The sequence below is a fragment of the Trichechus manatus genome, unplaced genomic scaffold (assembly GCF_000243295.1).
Source record: "Trichechus manatus latirostris isolate Lorelei unplaced genomic scaffold, TriManLat1.0 scaffold00137, whole genome shotgun sequence".
NCBI lineage: Eukaryota > Metazoa > Chordata > Mammalia > Sirenia > Trichechidae > Trichechus > Trichechus manatus.
This window is the reverse complement of record NW_004444073.1, coordinates 354,883-375,683: the sequence shown is the minus strand read 5'-3', so window position 1 is coordinate 375,683 and position 20,801 is coordinate 354,883. Positions and strand designations below refer to the sequence as shown.

Below are 20,801 nucleotides of genomic sequence, written 5' to 3'. Positions count from 1 at the left end.
GAGAAGGGAGAGTGTTGACATGTCGTGGGGTTGTTAACCAATGTATCAAACAGTATGTGTACTGACTGTTTCATGGGAAACTATTTAAAAAAAAGTTAGAAAGTGAAGTTTCATGAGTATCATGTGTCTTTATCCTCAATTCTTCAAAACATGGTATTACAAGAATTTTTGGCTATTGATATATATCTTTTTCTCTTTTTTTAAAGGAAAAAGACCTCTAAATGGGGAAGAAAAGAAAAAGAAACAATTGATATTTATGCAGTTGTGCTCCATGCTGAGTGTTTTTCATAATTTATCTCACTCATTGCTAGTCCCATATTACACATGAGGAAACAATGGCATTTTGATTAATGCAAACTGGATAGAACTCTAATTTAATTTTGTTTTTTATTTATCAGCATTTGATGGTTCAAAATTTGGTAATGAATTTTGCTCTGTTTTCAATCATATTAAAACATAGTTCCTATTCCAGGTACCTAAACATCTATAGGGTCCCTATGAGTTGGAATCGACTCGATGGCAATGAGTTTGGTTTTTTTAAATGTCTATTGACAAGTGGTATTAGCATCATGAGCTGAGTATTATTTTAGTATACTGACTTTTCTTCTGGTGGTAAAATGATCGCAGCATTTCTGCACCCCAAATGTATACACACCACTATTTGAAACAAGAGAATTTGCCTTTTCCCAGCTTCCTGAGAAAGAGTCCTGCAATTCATTCTAATCAGACCATTTTAAGTCGTAGGTTCTCATAGATTTATGCTTAACTAATAATTATGATTAGTGGGTATTTGAGAAGTTAAATGTACCACTCAATCTAGCCCAAGTTAAGAAGCCTATCCTTGGAGTTGAGACATGAAGTCTACTTCATCAGAATGACCTAGATCCTGAAATGGAAATGGTGGGCTTTGGGGAGGGTAAAAACGAAGTCTGAGGAGGCAAACACTACTGTCTATGACATCATTCATTCTTTCATCTAGATGACAGTTAGGCCTTACTAAGAACTGTGGGGCAAGCTGAAAAGAACTAGATACATTTCCTGCCCTGTGTGTCTATATTTTATTACGGGGAAAAAACAAACCTGTTGCCATCGAGTTGATTCTGACTCATAGCGACCCTATAGGACAGAGTAGAACTGCTCCATAGGGTTTCCAAGGAGCAGCTGATGAATTTGAACTGCCAACCTTTTGGTTAGCAGCCGTAGCTCTTAACCGCTGTGCCACCAGGGCAAAAGGAGCTAAATTAATAACTATAATCAGAACTTGAAATGATGTGACACAAAAGTAGTAAAACTATACAGCTGAAAGATAATTTCTCTTTGGGAGGAATAATTCTTGGAGGAGGTGAGACTTAGAGACATGAAGGATTAATTAGGAATTTTTTTTCTGGCCATGTGTGGCATGTTGCTGAGAGATGGACAGAGAGATTAGAAGAATAATTAATGTCCAAGGCTTTAATGGAAAACACAGGGCCTCTGATGGCTCAGTGATTAAGCATTAGGCTGCTAACCCCACAGTGGGCAGTTCAAATCCACCAGGTGCTCGTTGGAAACCCTACGGGGCAGTTCTACTCTGTCCTATAGGGTGGCTATGGGTCGGAATTGACTGGACAGCAATTTTTTTTTTTTTTTCTTAATAGGGCGCGAAAGGACGAAAATTATCCTATTTCACTGTTTTGTTTGGGATCAATCTTTCCAGAAAAAATGGTTGAAAAATGATGAAAATGTTGACAAAAGTTTCAGTTCTTGTTGGGTGAAAGTAGTAACTTCTGTATTCTTCGGTAAGATAGTTAACTCAGGAAACCAGTGCACCACAAAATTAATTATATTTCAGTTTATATGGTTCTCCCTTAAGAATTTCTATTTCTGAAGGAAGTTTGAAACTATACTTACTTTATATCTATGAGAGGACATAAGATTCCTGAACTTTCAGCTATGTTTTCAACTCAATGTTTTTTATCTAAGTATTAAGTGGAGGGTTTTTCTTTAAAGACTGGAGAAAGATAAAATTCCTCCCACAAGGTCAAAAGTGTTATGAGCATTTATTAGGACCTAGCTGTATATAGGGGCTGCCCTGGCTGGCACAAACAATTAAGCACTTGACTACTAGCTGAAAGACTGGTGGTTTGAACCCACCCAGAGTCTCCTTGGAACATAGACCAGGCAATCTGCTTCCGAAAGGTTGAAAACCCTATGGCACCTATGTCTACTCTGTACATATGGGGTTGCCGTGAATCAGAATCAACTCTATGGCAACTAATAACAACAGCAGCTCTATATAAGGTGCCCAGGAAGATATGTGGGAGGCTATGCAGGTAATGAAGCTCAACTTTTCATGATGAATATGATAGAAAAGGAGTAAGGCCATGTTCAAACCATTGGTGCATCTGATTACAGATGGACCTCCTAATTTTGTGTGTCTTGGACAAAGGTTAAGAGTTGATTCATTTCTTAAACACATAATAAGCATCAGTGGGGAATGTGGTCCATAAAATGTGCATGAAACCTTGTGGGAAGAAGAATGAAGAGCTTCTTTCAAATCTACAAAAGGGAAAAGCTGGGCTTCTTTTCATTTAGTCTAAAACTGACCTAATAAAAGAGGAATACAAATATATCTCTTACTGTCATCTCCCCTTTCCCTGAAAATTAACTGGATTGAAGACCACTCTGAAAGACTTGGAATAGATAATTGAGTTTTCATGGGAGTTTTATATTTTCTGATTGGCACATTCAGCTCATAACTGTGTAGAACACATTGTTTATTAACAGACCTAACAAGGACTGGTGTCTGTCCTTAGTGGCTTATGCTGTTCCGTTCCCTGGTGTATCCTGTCTGCTCCTTTCCCTCACTCCTCCTCTGCCTTCCAAATCCTTTCCATCCTTCATTTCCAGTTCGAAAACAGCCTCTCCTGCAGGCCCGGATTAAGGCATATGAAGGCCCTAAGCATTGATAATCTGCGGTGCCTCCTCCTCTGCTTACTCAGGCATTTGAATGGGATATGTGAGTTATATATATACATGTATATATATGTGTGTGCATGTGTGTTTTAGCTATCCATGATGTAACTTCTTTTTAAACGTGACTATAGTAATTAGCGATTGAATGCAAAATGGTTTATACCGTTTTAGCAGAATGAGATGAACTGGATTATAAAATTTTTCGTGGCTATAGGGTACTAAGATTTTTACTATATACCACATTTCATACAAAAAGAATATTCCACATATTCTACAACAAAGAAAATGAATCAGTGAAGTTAGTTGTTTCAACAATCAATGTAAAATTCTGTTGAGCTCCCACAATGAAAACTTGACTTTCACCAATTTTGCTTTAAATGGTTCATATTTCAATTTTGATGCTTGTTTCCTAGTAAATGCTATAATTATAAATGAACAAATGAAAAGATGCCAGAAAAGAAAATTTAATGATTAGAAAACAAATATTACAACAGCTTACTATATTTTATTTTAGATAGCTCTTTCATCTCTAACATCTAACATCTTTATAATGAAAAACATTTATTTCTATTCTTTGCTCTTACAAATTCCTTAATGACTTCATCACAATTAAGCTGCCAAACAATATTTATTTCCATACAGAATAAGAATAATGAATTGAGCCTTTCTTGAATCATTGTATGCTGAGGATTTTTGAGTCTCTTTAGGGACGAAAATGAGTGTTCTGTTGCGCAGTTTGTGATCATTAGTTAGGAATATGCATAAAGGAATTTCAACATTGGGAAATACGCATTGTATTTTATCTTCTGTTATGGAATCATACATGCCTACACAAGTAAAATTTGTCTTTTCTGAATCTGTAAACTTAGCTCTTATATAAGAATGAAATTGTCATACTTCTCCATAAAGGTTTGTATTTAAGTCATTGGTATAAGCCTGCACTAATTTCTTGGATGGCTTCATGTATTCTTCCTCAAGTATATCCACATTGTTTAAGAAGGAAAATCTATCTGAAAGAACTTCATACACTTTAGCCCTTCTTTGTATGCTAGATTCAAGTGTGTCACTGATGGTGTAGTATGTGGTTATTATGTGAAATTGATCTCTGGCACTCAATACTTTATGAGTACTTTCGTCATTTACTTGTTCTTTCTAATGCTTCTTTCAATTGCTTCTGTGATGGTGAACTGCTTGACAGTAAGTATTTGCGGTATTTGTTTTGCTGTGTTTTTAAAATATTCTTTTAAAGTATGTAAATACCCTGTTAATGACTGGTAGAGATCGGTGCACATCTTTATATTTACTTCTGAATCTTGGAGAGCTTAACTCGTCCAATGAAAATGCTGCAATATATTATTCCACATAACCAACATAAATACATACACTAGTGTTTGCATTTTGTTGGTGATGTTTTCAGCGTCTCTTTTGTTATCTCCTTTTTGTGTCTGGTCTTCAGCAATGTTTTCTAAGGCGTCTAGAGTCTGAGTGTACGATTCCAGGATTGCACTCGTTGCTACAGCATGTGCTTCCCAACATGTATTAGAAAGAATTTTAATACTCAGTCATTGCGTAAATATGTTCTAAGAACTGCCCGTCAGTGAGTGGAGGTGGCAAAAAATGTGTAGCGTGACTGAACAGTAGAAAAAAAATCAACTGTTTCTGGACAACAATCTACTGTGCTACATCCTACGAGATTAAGTGAATGTACAGCACGTGGTATGAAAATGGCATGTTCATTACATTCTAAAATTTTCTGTTGCATGCCTTTATGACGCCCTTACATATTGGCAGCATCGTCATGGGACAGGCCTCTGCACTTAGAAAAATCACCTTTGCAAACTTCACATAAATACTGAAATTCTTGATTTGTAATTTCTTCACTGGTATGACTTTTTAAGCTAGTAAATGCTAAATAGCTCAACAGGTTTTCCATCTATTGGAGACATGTATCTTAAAACAATACTTAGCTGATCTGTATGAGAAAGCTTAGGAGCGGAATCTACAGACAAACTGAAATATCGAGCTTTACTTATTTCATTTAAAATAGTTGATCGAACTTTATCACTTATTAAGTTTATTAATTCTTCACACGTTGTTTTAGATGTAGATGATGGGTTGCCCTTTTCTGTGTTACCATATTTTGAGATGTGACCTGCTAAAAATGGATCAAACTGAGAAACAAGTTCAAGTAAGCCCCCCAAATTTATTTTGTGGGGGTCCAAGCACTTCATTTCTTCCTCAAAAAGATAGTCCATGTTCAGCAACTGTTATAATGACAGCACCAAAACTTTGCAAAATGGCTTTTTAATACTGACGTTCTTCATTAATTTGTGTTTCCAGTTCATGAATTAAGCCAAAACCACGTCTTTGATTTAAATATGACAACATATAATCTCTGTGAATTGAACTGTTTTCATGTTTGTCAGTCATATCCAAGTTGTGCCAATTGCTAAATCCATCCACAGCAAATCGAAAATTAAATGATTTAGAACGGAATAGTTTGCAAACAAAAAAATATACAGAGTCAACTGATGGAGAACACAGTAGCTACTCCCTCCTATAATTTTCACCATTAGGTTTGCACTCTAGAAATATATTTTGGCTGCAGAAGCTTGTTTGTTTACCATCTAGAAATTTTTGACAAGAATTTTCAAATCGTCCACCACAATGTTAACAATCATCTAGCCCTTTTGATCCCATAATTTACATCATTACAAGAAAAATTATTCCACAAAGTAGGATTTGTATTTCTATTATTTATGGGGTCTGCAGATGTGACAATTTCAGATTCTAAAATAGTTTCACTTTCTACATCATTATTAATTTTTTTTATTACAGCAAGCAATGGATGCAGAATTTGGAACAAATTCTGTTGTATTTGGATTGCTATTAGTTATTTTAGCACTCGTGGTACTAGTACAACAATTTGCACCCATTAAACTTGAGTGTTCAATGGAAGAAATCTCTTCTGATTCGTTACAATTTAAAAAGGAAGTTAATTTGGAATTGTCCTTAGGGATTCACAAATTCTTTTCTTTTTATCTTCTGTGAGGTTTCATTTTTTCGCTCCACTTAGTTGTTGCCATTTCATTTTACCTGAATATAAAATTATGTCACTTTTTAAATTTGGTTCTACTATAGCAAATAAATTTGAATAATTGAAAATAAATAAAATTTATAAAACAAGGAAAATTTATAAAAGAAAGTTTACATTTGAATTTGGACAGTAACACAAAAATATATTTGAAAATTAGTAAGTAAAAAAATTATTTGGAACATGTAATTTTGTTCTTCAGTTTTGATATAGTCAAAAGAAATAGTACTTACAAGGCAGTCAGAAAGAATTTCATTCGTTTAGCCTACAATGTTTGTTGGCCGGCCCTTCGCAGATCTCCACGAGTGTTTTTCATCTTGAAATAATACTTAAAAACTTGCCCACTCACTTTCTGTCCTTTGATGCTGTATCTTCACAGTTCATTGGACTACTACTGATACCCAATGGGGGTGAGAGAGATCGCAGAGACCATGATACAAATACAAGGGTATGCTCAATCTGAAGACGTGTTTTGGTTTGGTTTGCTTTGCACAGGACAGGAATAGATATGTCACGAGTTACATGAATATAGTGCCACTGGTGCATTCTTATGTGGTCAGTGAAAGAGAACTGAATATGAGGTTATACATGATAGTCTGAGGTGAAAAGGAAAATATAACTGTTACTGAATAAAAAATTTATAAAATGGACATTTTACTTCTTTGTGGAATTGTTCAATTCCCATATTTGGAGATAAGTACGTAATTGATGTAACAATAACACAACTTCTCGATGAGCAAGTTTGTTTTGTGAGTCATAACAATATCAATCAATTTTTTTAAAAGAAAATCAGTCCAAAGGGAAACGGAAAATAAAATACATTTATATAATTTTTATGATCTAAATATTCATTTAGTTGCTTGAGAAATTGTTCAATTTCCTTATGCAGAGATACATAAATATTCTGATAAAATATAAATGTAATGTTCTGTTAAATGCCCTTTGTTGCTTTCTTGGAAGAAAAATTTAGAAACACACTCGTTGTTACAAAACAGAAACATATTTTGCATGATAAATAAATATTGAATTTTGCATCCTTTTAATGGGGCTGATACCTCATTTATTAGCATATATAGAGTAATATCAAGCACTGTGTCCTGCACAACAGACAATAAAAAAAGAAACTCACTTGATACATAAATTAAAACTTTTTGTGTTAGATAAATATTAAAATTCACAGTATTTTTTGACATTTGCTATGTTAGTGTTATATTAAATTATTACCCATGTTACTATTATATCAAATTTATGTTAGATTGCACCCACATGTATGCCAAACATATTTTATTTTAAAGTTAAAGTTATATATACTGTAGTTTACAAAACTTAGGACATAACTCTATATGTAAATGCCATACAGTTAAAAAATAACTTTGTTGAAATTCATTGCAATGGTCAACTTGTTTGCCTCAGTTTCACACGTCATCTGGGACTGGCATTCCCATTGGTTGTTTACGAGGATGTATGCAAGAGCATACCCTTGTGTTTGTATCGTGGCAAAGAACATTGCTGGCCTTACTGGCTCGAGTTTTTGCATTAGCAGATATGGATGTACGTGATGGTTCTCTCAAAATGGGTCAGAGACCTGTTATCTATTAATATAATCTCTCCTTGCCCAGTAACCAATCATATTGGATCCAGTTGCATATTGGGTGAATGTAGCAAGAATTAGACTTGACAGCCCACCCACACCTCTTATTTATTAGAAAGAAATAGTGTACTCCCAAGAGACCCACCAACATAAGGAGATTCAATTACATGGGAGGGGACCATAGGAGACAGATGTAAATGAAGGTGTTGAAGTGGTAGGGGCCTCATAGCTTAAACAACCTTGTGCTTGGCCACCCTCATGACCCTGCGTGAACTTTTCTCTGGCCGACATATTCTCACACATTGGAGCTGTTATCAGTTTCATTTAGTGCCTTGCCACTTACCTTCGACTGTGGCACTCGCTTTTCCTTGTGTCCTGTCTTATTGGTATCTATGAGTCTTTGCTTTGGACAACCAGTGTCCCTGTTTTGTTGATGCCCTAAGCATATGCTTACCTTGCTTGTTGGGTAATCCATCCTTGCTCTTCTGTGAAGCCTGCCTGGGTTTCTCATTCTCCTCGTTTGGCTTGTCTTCTCACCACTGGAACGCCCTCATGGGGCTGTTTTATTCTACTTCAACGTATTTCTACTACATGCACCAGTCTCCTTCATTAGATTATAAGGTACTCGAGGGCAGGGACCATGTCTCCTTTTTTGTGTGTCTCTCCCTCATTATTACATTACTATCTTTACATGTCACTTGGCAAAACATATGCAAGTTAAATTGAATATAATGGTTCAACTTACTGATGGTGTAAATGCATCAGGAAGTGGGTCTCCTGGTCTCAAAGCCTTGCAAAGTCTTCCTTCTTCTCTTTGGGCTGAAATATGTCAATTATCTTGAAAGCCTCCATCATTAAGGAGTTTATAACTAGAAAGGGAGATTAGAAGCCTTAACTTCAGCAAATATTCCACAAAACACTTACTTAGTGTTTAGTATGTACCCAGAATAGTAATAGTGATGGATTAAACAGTTGTGGTCACTACCCTTATGAAGATTCTAGTCTAGTAAGGAAAATGGTCAATAAATATACAAATTAACAACTATATCTACAGTGAGACATTATATTAAGTGCTATGAAGAAAGTGAACAGTGATTCAGGATAAAATACAAGCTTTAGAGAAAATGTGGGTTAGAAAGTCATGTGTGCTGTTGAGCTTGAATGAAAACACATGGCATGACACCCATCATGGAACCTTGTGGAAAACCACTGGTAGGCAAAGCAAGCTTCCCATGACATTTGCCCTGAGCAGGAATGAGAGATGACTTGTCCAAGATCCCATCTACCTAAGTCTTGGCTCTTCTGAGCTCAGAGGATCTCAGGTGAAGATCTTCCTGGCTCATAAGAGATTTTGTTAAGCCAAGTGATACACACCAGCTGCATTGAATTTGAAGCTGCAGTGTTTCAGGCAGGACTTAGATTTTTTTCCCCCCAGATTTATCAAGTTCAAACTCTGCTCAGACTGTAACATCTTCATAATACCCTTCTATTTTAGGCTACCCTGGGGTTGGTGGGCAGGGCATTATAGAGGCAGAAGAGTGAGCTTTCTGTTTGCCCATGGGGAGTTTCACTGGATGATCTTAATTGCCTTCTGTAACCTGGGAGTGCTATAGTATGGAGCATGTGGCTGTTGTTAGCTGCCTTTGAGTCAGCCCCTGATTCATGGTGACTCCATGTGTGACAGAGTAGAATTGCTCCATAGGGTTTTCTTGGCTGAAATCTTAAAGGAAGCAGATAACAAGGTATTTTCTTCTATGGAGCTGCTGGATGGGTTTGAACCACCAAACTTTAGATTAGCAGCTAATTGCAAACCACTTGCGCCACCTGGGCTTCTTTTCACAGCATAGCTGGTTTGTATTTGAACTTTTCCATGCTGATCTGAGTAGTTCTGACATTCCAGAAACAGAGGTTCTGCCCGAATTCAAATTTCCTCCTTCTGGTGATAATGCAAAGACCAAAATCATAGCCACCTGTTTTTGTCTCATAAGGCTGCTGTAACAGAGTACCACAAATCTGGTGGCTTAAAACAACGGGAGTTTATTCTCTCACAGTTCGGAAGGCTAGAATACTGAAATTAAGGTGTCATCAGGGCTATGCTCCCTCTGAAAGGCACACGTAGCTGAGAGTCAATGTTGTGAGAAGGGACTAAATGTCTACATTCCCTCTAAGGAAGAATTCGTTCTTGCCTCTTCAGCTTGTAGTGGTTGCAGGTGTTCCTCGGCTTGTGGCTGCCTAACTCCAATCTCTGCCTCCGTCTTCACATGGCCTTTTGCTCTTCTTTATGTGCCTCTTCTCTGTGTATCTCTTATAAAGACACTTTTTTGGAGTCGGCCCACCTAGATAATCCAGAGTGCTGTCATCTTGAGATCCTTAGCTTAAGTACATCTACAAAGACCCTTTTCCCAAATAAGGTAACATTTACAGGTTCCAGGGATTAGGACATGAAAATATCTTTTTAGGGTTCACCATTCAATCCACTACGCTACTCTACCAGAAAATAAGAGAAAGGAAATCAAGTTCTATGCTCATTGTACACAGTGTTACAGCTATAAATAAACTTATAAGTAAAATAAAATATTAACAGCAATACTAGCATGCCACCTGAGATGAAAAGACATTATCCAGGGAGAAAATAGTCAGACCAAATCAATGACATGGGTTTGAGACCGCTAATGAATGCTTTTCCCCCATGAGCCAGTCTTTGAACTATAAGGCTCAATTTCCCTTTAAGTATTCTATCTTAAGATCCCTTCAACAGGAGGGCAGAGGAGAGAAAAATTCTGTGGCCAAAATTCAAAGAAACTACTGGTATAAGTGTTGGGTAGCTTTAAGAAGCTGAAGGGTCAACCTGAAGCCCAAAAAGAAATGTCGTTTGTTGCTTGGTAGCCAGAAAATCACAAGATGGTTCTCTTGTTTGAGCTGAAAGTAGAAGTCTGGGTGAGCTAAGAAACTCGATAAGATATACCTGCAAAAGTCAGGAGTTTACCAAATTACAGTATCTCAGGATTAGTCATTTTATGAGACCACAAGAATCAGGGGTGAGTTTTCTCTAAGAGTATTCCAATCCACATTTGGATATCTGGCACCTCCTTTTCCTTCTCACAGTGTTAGTGGTTAGAAGGTTCTTCTAAGGAGAGGCATTTGATGGATCTCACCCTGTGTTTAATAATGGACAAACTGGTCTTTACTCTCTTGTATATAGGACCAAAATACTTGCAGCAACTTAGCCTCTTTCCTCAAAAAATATTGAAACTCACCCTTCACCACACACATCTGAGAGTCACTGTTGTAAGGAGGGACTAAATGTCTGATCTTCACCTTGGCCATGGTTAGAATGTGCAGCTCAGAGGCAGCTGGGTAGCAAGCCAAGAAAAAAGAGGGGCCGAGAATTAGATGGAAAACTGAGGAAATTAGTGGCATCTCCCTCTTCCCTCCCTGGAAATTTTTGCAGCAAATTACATCAGCCTCCTATGGAATGGGGCAGGGTATACACTTTCCAAGGGAAGGAATGAGGGAATCAGAATACAAGGCAGAGTTCCAGTCTTCCCAGGCATTCCATTGGAAATAAAGCAAGGATAAAAGGAAACAGGAACAACTCTTAGAAATAGGAGCCGGCAGGAATAACAGAGGAAGGGGCCCCCAGAGAGCATCAGGAGGTGGTTGGGACTTGGGAGCAGGGATTTCTAACAAGTAGCAGTTTTTGTTCTTGGGGGAGACAGAGACATTGATCAAGGAGATACACCTAATTTAATGCCAGGGCCATGAAGTGAAAGAAAGAAGTGCCAGAAGTGCGGTGAGACGGATGGGGTTCAGGGAGACTCAAACCCAGAGGGGGCTGGAAGCAAAACAGGAGCCGTAGGAAATGCATGGCATGACTCAGCCTGGCACACCTGGAGAAGGCCTGCCCCGTGGTTGCTCAGCCGTGGTTCCCTGGGCACAGGGAGCAGATGCTCAGAGAGACCAGCCCTTCTGGTGTCTATACCACTGACCACCAGACATGGCCTTCCCTGGCCTGGCCCACTTAGACTGAACAGCTGGGCAGGACCTCATAACAATCTCCTCAGTGGAGTTTCTAGTCTCCAAAGAGGAAGTGAAGAAAGGTGGTTCACAAAGCAAAAAGGAATTAAGGAAAGGGCTCAGGACTCTGTCTTTACGTAAAAATCTATTTAAGGATTTAATTTTTTAATGCAGTTTTGCTTTTTCATACGCCGAAATCTGATGAACTGCTTTTCAAATTTTTATTGCCTTTTGAAAATACTGAAAGGGCCTGTTTTAATTATTTGTCCAAGTCTCCTCTTATTTATTTCTCCTGCTATTCCAAGTAATTATTTTTAAATATCTTGATAACAAAACAAAAAACAACCTTGTTGCCATTGAGCCAGTTCTGACTATGGTAACCCCATGTTTTAAAGAGTAGAACTGCTACATAGGGTTTTCTTGGCTATAGTCAGGAACACATTATCCAATAGGCAAGGCAAGCACAGAGTGTATACCTTGCTTACCAGATCATCGGTAGTGAACAGTTTCACATGGGTTTCATCTGGTGAAATCCATGTGAAATTATTCACAACAGGTTAGTAAGTAAGCAAAAGTAATCCTGTGCTTACCTTCCTTACTGGGTCATCTGCCCCTGTCAGGGATTGTACATTTGAAAAGAGCTTTTGATTCTGTAGGAAGGTACTGTGAGGTTGGGAGAGAGACCGATACCAGCCATACCTAGAAGCAGAATCTTTGGTGTGGTGAAAAAATGTGAAATTGTTCACTGCAGATGATCTGGTAAACAAGATAAGCGCTGTGCTTACCATGCCTATTGGATATTCTCCCCCTGGCTGTAATCTTCATGGAAGCAGATCATCAGGCCTTTCTTAAATGGCACTGCTGAGTGGGTTAAAGCCACCAACCTCTAGGTTAGTAGTTGAGTGCAAACTGTTTGTGCCACCCAGGGGCCTCCTTGAGAACTAGTCATAGAGATATGAACAAGTGTAGTAAGAGAAGGAAGGACCAACAGTTTAGGAGAATCCTCACCTCAGGAGGTCAGGGCTGGAGCCAGAAAGGAAGCCCATTTCTTTCATAGGACGAGCACTCTATGTCTACAGCCCTGGGACATGGAACAGAACATTCCAGCATCAGAGTCAGGCACCTGAAGCTCACTTCCAGTGCTCCACTTATTAACTGAGAGAACCTGGGAAAGTTGCTTAACTTTCCTGAGCCTCAATTTCTCCATTGGATATTCAGGATAGGATACCCACATCATAGGATTCTTGGGAAGATCATGAATAATGTAGGTGAAATTTCCTCCATAATTCCAGGAACTGAGGAAGTGCTCAGGACCTGGTAGCTATTGTCATCATCAGACTGCTGAAAGAGAAATCCATTGTCAAGGACAGAGTATAAACCCAGAGGTACCTGGAACCTCTGAGGACAAAAGAAGGTAAGCCTTCACAGATATGCCTGGCTAATTTCTCAGCAGCTTTGAGTTGAAGAAGGTCTTACTGCTCTAGATGAGCTTATATTACACATTCACCTTGGAGGTATGAGGCATTCCAACCAAAGATGTTGGTTAATTCTCCAAGTGAAATGCCGTTTTTCTCTTAATGAAGAGGCTCAACATTTTCAAAAATCATTTTCCATTCCTGGTCCTCCCCAGGATTTCTGTTGGTTGTGGCATCTTGACTTGTTGACAGGTTATATTGGGCTCCAAGACAGAGGTCAGTGATTTCTGTAGGGCTCTATTTGGATGTTGTTATGGACTGAATTGTGTCCCCCCTCAAAATGTATGTCAACTTGGCTAGGCCATGATTCAGCAGTATTGTGTGATTGCCCACCATTTTATGATCTGATGTGATGATCCTATGTGTTGTAAATCCTAACTTCTATGATGTTAATGAGGTAGGATTAGAGGCAGTTATGTTGATGAGGCAAGACTCAATCTACAGGATGAGGCTGTATCTTGAGTCAGTCTCTTCTGAGATATAAAAGAGAGAATCGAGCAGAGAGGAGAGGGGCCTCATACCACCAAGAAAGAAGAGCTGGGAGTGAGTAAATCCTTTGGACTTGGGGTCCTTGCATTGAGAAGCTCCTAGACCAGGGGAAGATTGATGACAAGGACCTTACCCCAGATCCAACAGAGACAGAAAGCATTCTCCAGGAGCTGGCACACTGAATTTGGACTTCTAGTCTCCTAGACTGTGAGAAAATAAATCTCTGTTGAAGCTAACCACTTGTGGTATTTCTGTTATAGCAGGACTAGATAACTAACACAGATGTGAAGGGTAGGCATGATTTGAACAGGAGAATATTATGGACTATGAAACGTGGTATATGTTTCAAAGGGCAATGAGTTAAGTGAGGACATTATTTCACCCACACCCCCATGTCTTGCTCATTTCAGAATTTTGCTCTTTTTCAGAACAGTGAGTAAAGATTGTTGGCTGATTGAATTCATTGGCTGAAATATTTTTAAAAACTACTTGATCAGAATAGGTTAAATTAGAAAGCAGGGATAGACTTTTGACTTTAAGTGAGTTTAGTATCTGTCAATATAAAGCAATTTGGCCCTATCAACCCATATCCACAAATACTTTCATGTCATATGACCCACTTTTTCTTGGATACTATGTTATGGAAAAAATCCAAAATATGGAAAAGCTTAATTAACATTTTTTTTAACCATAGTTATTTATAACGATGGTAAGTTAGAAACATCTCACCACCAATAGTTGCTTAAATAACTTTGGAGACATCGACTTGATGGACGTTATGCAATTAAAACTACAAAAACATCAAGGCAAAGTACTTTGATATATTACTAGTGAAAAACATGGATTGAAAATTGAGATACAATGTAATTATAACTATCAATACTATAGATGAATAGAAAGGTACTAGCAGAAAATACACTAAAATAATTAAAAGAGTAGAAAAGATTCTTTTCATCTAATTTTTTTGGTGTCTTTAATTTAGTTGTCTTTTTCATAGTAATAATAATTTTAAAAAAAGAAACACTGAGAAAAGAACAAGAAATAAAAACCCAATAAGTACTATGAAGAGAAGACAGTAATGATGAAAATGAATGAGCAAATGGATAGTTCAGTGTAAGAAATGATCATAGTAGTGAGGAATGGAAGAAACGACATTTGTGATATTCTTGACGAAACACACTCAGAGTCATTAATGTGTAATGAAAATCTGAAAAACAGCCTTCTTTAATGATATCCTATTCTTGCTTCATTATGTTTTTGTGTTTCACTGAGTTATATGGAAGTTTGGAAGTGAAGAAGTTACTAAAACCAACCAGTTGTCATTGAGTCGATCTTGATTCAGGGTGACACCGTATATGTCAGAGTAGAACTGTGCTCCTTAGAGTTTTCAATGGCTGATTTTTCAGAAGTAGATCACCAGACCTTTCTTCCGAGGCACCTCTGGGTGGACTCAAACCTCTAACCTTTCTGTTAGCAGCCCAGTGTGTTTATTGTTTGTTCCACCCAGGGACTTTGAGGAAGTCACTAGCTTTGCTGAATACCAGATTTTGTCTGTTTGAAGCCCTCCTCCCTTACACTTTATCTCATGCATTGTTGCTCTGTCTTTTGGAGCTGAGTGGATTAAGTAGGCCAGGTCATGTGATGAGGGTTGCAAGATGGCTGTTGCCACACTGAGCACTGAGGAATTCCAGGAACACAATTCCACAGACTTAACATTTCTTGAGAACAAAGCACAATCCCAGAGCAACAAGATACTTCTTAGACACAAGATTTGCAGTAAATAGATGGGGGACATATTTGAAGATCATAATTCACAACACATTGTAACACCTAAAGACCTACAGACCTGTGCAAAGCTCTCTTTGGGAATGAAAAGGACTCCCAGAGAGCTTCTTATTTTGGAGAAAGCAGGTGGTATAATATTGTCCCAAGATGCCTAATGGAGCAGCGTGGAGCTCACCCTGTGAAAACACAAAGCTTCCGAGTTTTTCCTTCGTGAGGCCTGGGCCTCAGCTTTCACTTCCCTCATGGGCGAACAGAAGTTGTATTATCACCACATTCTAAAATCAGGAACAATTTTTAATTCAAGTGACCGGAGAAATCATAGCTAAAACCCAGATTGCTGTTGCTGGGTTAAAATAGATTTTTTTGATTTGCGAGGCTACAGATCTAATTTTACTTGAAACCACCTAAACAAGCATTTTTTTACAATTGTAGTTGAAGAACCAGGAGATTCTTTTCCAACTTCAGAAATAGAATGTGCAAAGGAAGATGACTCTGAGAGAGTGCAAATATGAAAAAAAAAAAAAGGAAACTTTTTTATATGCTATTTAGGCATATAATTCTCCCAAATGGATTTCTTTAAAGTGGCTATTTCTTTTTTTTTTATTGTGGTGAAAATATACTTAACAAAATATTTACCATTTCAACATTTTTCTACATGTACAACTTGGCGATATTTCTTTTTTGTTGTTTTCCATACTGCCCCTGATAAATTTTCAGACAGATTTTTTAAGCTACCCTGAGGTGGTCCTTAATGTGGGAGCTGTCATTACAGAGTCTTTTAGCAATACATTTTGGATAAACTGCTTCTTGATTTTCCAAGAGTGATTAAAGTGACTGTGCCTGTTTGTTTTCAACAAACATAACAGAATGAAATTTGTTGTAAGGATATCTCAAAGGTAAGGAAGCCATTTGGCCACCAACAAACATTCTCACTGTCTACCTCTTCTAGCCTCTTCTATCTTAGTCTCCTAGAGCTGCTATAACAAAATACCACACAATGGGTGGGGTTAAAGAACAGATATTTATTTTCTCACAGTTTTGAGGCTAAAAGTCCAAGTCATGGTCTCGGCCATGTGGACTACTTCTCTGGGCCTCTTTCCTTGCTTCTGGTGGTTCTCGGCAATCCTTTCATTCCTTTGCTGCTTACAGATACATCTGTCTCTGTGGTCATATGGTGTCTCTCTCCCCCTGTGTGTCCCTCCCTTACAGGACACTTCAGAAGGAATTAGGAGTAGGACCCACCCTCCTTTGACTCAACTGAAAACAAAAGAAAACCCCTATTTCCCCAAACAAGGTCATGTTCACAAGTATAGGGTTAGGACTTCAACCTTTTTTGTGGGGATATGAAATTAAATCCATTACAGGCTAGCTATGTATCTTGGTTCCTAACTGGTGTGTCCAAAGGAAAGTGCATGGGGTAGGCTTAAAGCATGGCTGTGCACTTGAAAAAAATTAAAACGTTGCCATCAAGTTGATTCCGACTCATGGCGACCCCATGTGTTACAGAGTAGAACCACTCCATAGGGGTTTCTTGGCTGTAATCTTTTATGGAAGAAGATCTCTAGGCCTTCCTTCCATGGCACTACTGGGTTGGTTCACACCGCCAACCTTTGGGCTAGCAGCCAATAACAAACCATTTGCGCTACTCGGGGACCTTCTCTGCCACTTAAAAGCTGTCTTTAAACTCTCTGGGACTCCAGAGTCTCCTGTAGTGGTGTTGTGTTGTTGCAATCGTTGGACTACCCAGGACCTGAGAGTTAGCCCCGACTGTGACAGAGCCCTGGTGGCGCAATGGTTAAGTGTTCAGCTGCTAGCCAAAATGTCGGCAGTTCGAATCCACCAGCTGCTCCTTGGAAATCCTATGGAGCAGTTCAACTCCGTCCTATAGGGTCACCTATGGGTTGGAATTGACTCGATGGCAATAGGTTTGTTTGTTTGTTTTTTGGTTTGTGCCAGTGACTGACTATGCTGGCTTAGAATGTTCCCCTGTTGGGGCCGCGGTTTCCTCCTCAGTTAAATGGATGGATCAGATACAATAATCTCTAGGTCTCATCCTTTTTTTTTTTTTTAGTTGCAGTAAAAATGTATACAACAACATTTTTCAATTCAACATTTTTTACATGTACAACTCAGTGAAATTGATGAAATTCATCGTTGCAGCCATCACCCTTATCCATTGTCAAATTTTCCATCACCATTACACGATACTCAGTGCTTCCTAAACGACTTCTTCTTCCTGCCCCTGGTAACCACTAGTAAACGTTGGTCTCTATACATTTGCCTAGGGTCCATTCTAGTGCCTAGCTATCCTGAATTTGTTTTCTGATCTCTGGCACAAGTGTTTCTCCTAACCTGGGGAATCACAGTGCTCATTTTTCTTTCATTCTTGAGGCCAGGGGTAGGTGCGAGAATGACAAGGAAGAGAAGAAATGACAGTGATAAGTGCTACCAAGAAAATAAAGTAGGGAGAGATGATAGAGAATATCGGGGGAGGGCTGATTTCCTCATAATGAGTGGTCAGGAAGCTGAATCGGAGGTCTCATCTGCTCAGGGTGTGGCAGGAGGAAGTGAATCCAGGGATAGAGTGAGAAGCAAAGAGGAAGAAGGAGTGAGGCCAGAGGGACTAGGCCTTTTATCTTGAACAGGGCTGAGACACCCAGGACTCCCTGTTATCAGCACCACATCCACTGAGCTGTCTAACCAGGGAACCCATAAGTAATACCTCACTACTCTGCTCTGAACATACACTCAGTCACGTGGCACCACTGATTCTCTGTCTGAACTGTCGGTTGTGCTCTCTTTCCCTCTCTCCCCAACAGCTTTATTGAGATATAATTCACATGCCATAAAACTCTGCCTATTAAAGTCTACAAATCATTGCTTTTTAGTATACCAAAGAAATGTAAACACAATTTCTCTTTTTTGTATGTGGAGGAAGGAACAAAATATAAATCATTAATATTGATTTTGAGTTCCACTATGTCTGGACTTTTTCTTGTTTTCTTCTTTCATTTTTCTATTTACTATTTTTTTCTTGATTGTATTTGGTTTTCTTTTTCTTTCCTGCCTTTGCTTGGATTGATTAGGTTTACTGTGTTCCATTTGTCTTCTCATTCATTATTAACAATATATCCTATTTCTATTCAGGTGATCATCCTTAAATTTTCACCAAGAGTTTAAACTCCTATTTTTCTTTGTTTGTTTCTTTACAGTTAAAATGTGCTTTTAATCCCCTCCCTAATGAGACAATAATCTCAGCCTACAATCTTTCCCCTACTCCCAAAGACTTAAGAATCACTCTCTTAAATGACTGCTGTTTTTCTAAAATGTTCAGTGATCAGTCTTTGTCTTTTTATCATTGTATTTTATATGAAGATATTATCATTTTCTGTTGTATGTACCTGAAGCATGTGCTTTCCAGAATTTTCAAATCACTGGATATTGTAGTTTTATGTGGTCATTAATATTTTCGATTTACTTATGTTTCACTTACATTTTGGCTCACTTCTACATTTTTGGTATCCCATATATTCCCCTTTTAGGTTCCTTTTTCATTTTGCTGGAATATACATTAGTACTTCAGGGAGTGTCTGAGAGGGGTAAACTATCAGAAAATGTCTTTCTCTGCTCTCCCTCCTGAATGCTAGTTTGGTTGAAATGATTCCAAATTAAAAATCATCTTTCAAAACCATTAGGACGTTTTGTCCAGTATCCAATATGTTGAAACTTTGATGCCAATTTGTTTCTAATTATTTCATAAATCATATGTTTTTGTTCCACCTCACCTCATGGAAACTTTTAGGAAGTTTAGTTTCATCCATTCAACAATTATTTACTGAGAAGCTATTATGTGCAAAGCATTGTTCCAGGAGCAAAAACTTCACATGCAAAGGCCCTGAGGTGGCTGCATGCCAGGCATGTGTGAGGACAAGCAAGGAGTCAACATGTTCGGTAGGAATATGAATCCACAAGGGGGATGAATAGGTTTAAGTCTGGAGTGGAGGGGAAAAGAGAAGGGGTTAGCTTTGGATCTACTAAGTGTTGGGTGTTTATTAACCATCCAAGTGGACATATGTGTTTATTCTTTGTGATTTAAAAGTCCATCCTTTGTATTTAAATGTGAGTCTTTCCTATTAATTCCACTCAGCATTGGGTGGGACCTTTATAATGAAAATTATATCTTATTTATGTGTAGAAAAATTTCTTCAATTATTCATTTGTGTATTTCATTCTTGCTAATAATGTCTTCTTTAATTTTTACCAGATGATATTGGAACTTCTGGATTTGCCCTAAGTATTTCTTTTCTTTCAACTATTCCATCCCTTTGCCTTTTTATTTTTTCATCTGGGAGAATCCTTCTGAACATTCTCTCAAGCTCACTAAATGTGTGGTTAAGTTCATCTTTTATCTGAATAACAACTATAATTGATTCCTTTTCACATCATTCTGCTCTCTCTGAGGGGAACAATTACATTCAAAGATATTTTTTTCCCTTTCCGTTTTAGTAAATTAACTAGTTTTTTAGTTCTTTTATCTGGAGCATTTGATATCTCTCTTAAATGACTTTTGTTTTCCGAAAATGTTCAGTGATCATTTCTTGTCTTTTTATCATTGTATTTGATACAAAGATATTTTCATTTGCTGATAGATGTACCTGAAGCATGTGCCTTCCAGAATTTTCAATCCTTGTTTAGTTTGGAAGCAAATTCTCTTGGGTGGTGCAAACTTGAACCAACCCTTATAATATTTAAACTTGATTTATATGTTACTGTTAATTGCCATTGAATCAGCTAGAACTCGTGGCAGTCTTATGTTTCACAGAACAAAATGTTGCCCAGTTCTGTTCAGTCTTCACGATCATTGGTATGTTTGAGTCCATTGTTGTGGCTATTGTGTAAATCCATCTTATTGAGGGTTTCCCTTGTTTTTGCTGACGCTGACCCTTTACTTTACCAAACATGATGTCCTTTTCTAGTGATTTGTCGTTGCTGATGACATTTTCAAAGTAAGCAAGTTGAAGTCTCACCATCCTCGCTCCTGAAGGAATATTATGGCTGTATTTCTTCTAAGACTGATTTGTTCTTGCTTTTGTCAGTCCATGATATGTCCAATATTCTTCACCGACACTACAGTTCAAACACATCAATTCTTCTCTATCCATTGACCAACGTAATAGCCAGCTAATGGTATCACTTTTCCTGTCTTGACCTCCACAAATCCATTCTTCTTTTGTTGTAAAATAAACTTCTGAAACTGAAATATAAAAATGTAATTTAATACTCTAAAATTCCACATGCCTCTCATAATTTTCCAGATGAAATAAGAAATCCTCTGAGTGGTAACATGCTACACATTTGGCAAGCAACACTCACCACGTTGGATGCATTTATCCTT

At 38.0% G+C, this 20,801-nt stretch overlaps 1 protein-coding gene across 3 annotated transcripts in view; it reads left to right on the top strand.

Moving 5' to 3' along the window:
* LOC101348795 (probable G-protein coupled receptor 141) overlaps positions 1 to 20,801 on the top strand; it is a 79,003-nt gene that overhangs the window by 29,501 nt on the left and 28,701 nt on the right. Inside the window, exon 3 of one of the 3 annotated variants that reach the window (XM_023739569.1) lies at positions 12,950 to 13,071. The exons of the other annotated variants lie outside the window; for them this stretch is intronic. The gene's annotated coding sequence lies outside the window, so the exon portion shown is untranslated. The remainder of the gene's footprint in view (positions 1 to 12,949; positions 13,072 to 20,801) is intronic. 3 annotated transcript variants of the gene reach the window in all.